The 3,564-nt window shown below is 42.5% G+C and overlaps 1 pseudogene; it reads right to left on the reverse strand.

The window, feature by feature from the left end:
• Window positions 1–1,409: 1,409 nt before the first annotated feature.
• Window positions 1,410–3,040, reverse strand: LOC137375003 (galactose-3-O-sulfotransferase 2-like; annotated as a pseudogene).
• Window positions 3,041–3,564: the final 524 nt, after the last annotated feature.

Genomic DNA, 3,564 nt, shown 5'->3' on the forward strand with positions numbered 1-3,564 from the left:
TTCCATGTTTGGGATCTCGTCCTTTGTTTGGTTTTCCATGTTTGGGATCTAGTCCTTTGTTGGGTTTTCCATGTTTGGGCTCTGGTTCTTTGTTGGGTTTTCCATGTTTGGGATCTTGTCCTTTGTTGGGTTTTCAATGTTTGGGCTTTGGTCCTTTGTTGGGTTTTCCATATTTGGGCTCTGGTCCTTTGTTGGGCTTTCCATGTTTGGGATCTTGTCCTTTGTTGGGTTTTCCATGTTTGGGATCTGGTCCTTTGTTGGGTTTTCCATGTTTGAGTTCTGGTCTTTTGTTGAGTTTTCCATGTTTGGGATCTCGTCCTTTGTTGGCTTTTCCATGTTTGGGCTCTGGTCCTTTGTTTGGTTTTCCATGTTTGGGCTCTGATCCTTTGTTGGATTTTCCATGTTTGGGATCTAGTCCTTTGTTGGGTTTTCCATGTTTGGGCTCTGGTCCTTTGTTGGGTTTTCTATGGGCTCTGGTCCTTTGTTGGGTTTTCCATGTTTGGGATCTTGTCCTTTGTTGGGTTTTCCATGTTTGGGCTCTGGTCCTTTGTTGGGTTTTCCATTTTTGGGCTCTGGTCCTTTGTTGGGTTTTCCATGTCTGGGCTCTGGTCCATTGTTGGGTTTTCCATGTTTGGGATCTAGTCCTTTGTTGGGTTTTCCATGTTTGGGATCTAGTCCTTTGTTGGGTTTTCCATGTTTGTGTTCTGGTCCTTTGTTGAGTTTTCCATGTTTGGTATCTCGTCCTTTGTTGGGTTTTCCATGTTTGGGCTCTGGTCCTTTCTTAGGTTTTCCATATTTGGGCTCTGGTCCTTTGTTGGGTTTTCCATGTTTGGGCTCTGCTCCTTTGTTGGGTTTTCCATGTTTGAGTTCTGGTCCTTTGTTGAGTTTTCCATGTTTGGGATCTGGTCCTTTGTTGGGTTTTCCATGTTTGGACTCCGGTCCTTTGTTGGGCTTTCCATGTTTGGACTCCGGTGCTTTGTTGGGTTTTCCATGTTTGGGCTCTGGTCCTTTGTTGGGTTTTCCATGTTTGGGCTCTGGTCCTTTGTTGGGTTTTCCATGTTTGGGTTCTGCTCCTTTGTTGGGTTTTCCATGTTTGGGATCTAGTCCTTTGTTGGGTTTTCCATGTTTGCGCTCTGGTCCTTTGTTGGGTTTTCCATGTTTAGGCTTTGGTCCTTTGTTGGGTTTTCCATGTTTGGGATCTAGTCCTTTGTTGGGTTTTCCATGTTTGAAATCCGGTCCTTTGTTGGGTTTTCCATGTTTGGGCTCTGGTCCTTTGTTGCGTTTTCCATGTTTGTATTCTGATCTTCGGCTGTGTCGGAATGTTTGACATCCTGTTCTGGTCTATCCTATCTGTGCTTCCTTTAACTGAACAATTTCTCTCTTTCAAGATTTATTTTCTTTGCTAGATTTTATCGCATCAGCTTGCTCATGTCTGTGGGCTTTGGTGCCTCTATTGGGAACTTTGCCCCAGTATTAGCACTCTGCTGCTGCTCTTGGAGAAACTGTTTATTGTTGAGAAGTGTCATGTATTGCAGTTCTGGAGTGATGATGCACTGACAGTTCACTTTATTCTGTTCTCCAGTTGTGGATTCAGATTATAACCAAGGATTGTTGCGCGGCCAAGTGAAAAGGTATAATGGCATTATCAACCACATTGGAGGGGTCAACAGCCCCTTTGTTTTGGAGATGGACTTCCATCAGCTCAGTTTGCTTTTGCCTTAGAACCTCAACTTCTTGCTGCATCCTTTCTCTCCCAATTGTCTCATCAATTTTCTGCCAGAATGTTCTATTGAAGTGAAGGTAGAACTCCCAGTCCAATGTGTTCCATTCCCTTATGTTTTTAATGCTCTCATCAGACAAACATTGTTTTGTGTCATTGCTTCTAAAGTTGAGCTTAAAGGAAATCACATCATCAAACTGCCAGCAAAATGCTTCTTTTAAGAGAATCATTGACTCGTCAAAGTACTCGTTGATCAGAATGAGATTAAGGGTTCTCTCTATTTCATTGATAACAAAGGACATGTTACTTTTTGAGTAATTCGCATTGTTGTTGAATGCAAAGTCAAACCACAAAAGGTTCCTGGCATAATGATTGGTCTACTGGCTTTATAATATCACCAAGAATTCTTGCCCAGTGTTTCAGCATTAAGGAAAGCTGGGGCAAAGTGTTTGTAATAAGTAAAAGTTGATTCCGCCATCGTAGTTGGATTCTGAATGATCGAAAATTAAAAGATATCATTTGATTCACCTATGGGAAGAGAGAGACTTTGTCAGGGTCAACACACTCCTCAAAGGAAATCCTTGCCATAATATCTGATCTACACTATCCTATGATAATATATGACAACCATTAGTAGCAGTAAGAGAAGCTACTTTTTCATGATAGTCCACCTGATGCAGGAACAGCACTGTGTCAAGGATAAAGCTGCTTTCATTGCAGGACATCAGAAAGCAACAGAGGAGGCCAATGGCTGGAATGTGATTTGGTACGATGCTGAGAACATGGTTGGTGTGATGGTTGCCATGTTGAGAATATGATTGGCGCAGTGATGAGCATGTTCCTGATGCTCTGGGAATATTATCAGTGAAGCCTACCTAATCTGTCAGTCACGGCAAAATTCGGCTAACTAACCTTTGCACCATACCACATGGGATGGCTGAGGCCCAACATGTTCTCATCTCACTAGCTGAAATGGTTGATGTTGGACTGTTGTATTGGCAGTTCTGCTCCTCCCATGCTTCCACCAGCCCAACTATCTCTTTATTCTCAGGCTAATTGACCTACCTCTGGTAAGTAATATCTCAGGGATTACACATGATGTTGTATTGAGTGCCAATACCTGGGAAAGCTTTGACCTGTTCTGCTGAGAATAGATTGAGATAGCCGAACTGCAGGTTTGGTTTGTGAGGCAGCACAAAGTTTTGATTTTTGGCATCTCCAAACCGGATACAGAATATTTAGGGTGGTGCTGCTGGCAGTTTTGTGCATTTTTAAGAACATTATTTGAGTCTTTGGTTGGCAGGAAGGTGGCTGCTTCATTGGCGCATCATTAGATGTGTCAGCAATAAGTGTGTATAGATTGGTCTCTGACCTTCATTACATTTACCTGGGTCTTTGGCAGACACTGGCTGTATATATAACTCATTGTTAGTCCTTTTCTTTGCTGTACGTCTATTAGTAGCAGCACGCCTGGTGACTGAGATTAGAGACATGACATATTACAGCCCTTGACTATTACTGGAGTCTGATTTTGCTGATGTCCAATTTTGTTTATCCTGGGAGGAGGATGGTTCCTTCAATGTATTTTCACTTTGTGGTTCTGCATGTTATTTATTCTCAGGAAAGAGAATCTCAGGGCTCAGGTATTTGGGTAAGGGAGTGGAAGCAATCCCCATTGTTCCAGGTGAAGAGGCTTTGATCTCCAATGAGAGATTGTCTACAGCCATCAAGTGAGCTATTTAATCTTGTGAATAGATGTACCAACTGCATCCAAAAAGAAGAGATTCACGAAAAGGTGCTTCCTAAAAGAGGCAGAATATCAAAACAAACTGCAGTGTCAGGAA

This window comes from Heterodontus francisci, chromosome 11 (genome assembly GCF_036365525.1).
Source record: "Heterodontus francisci isolate sHetFra1 chromosome 11, sHetFra1.hap1, whole genome shotgun sequence".
NCBI lineage: Eukaryota > Metazoa > Chordata > Chondrichthyes > Heterodontiformes > Heterodontidae > Heterodontus > Heterodontus francisci.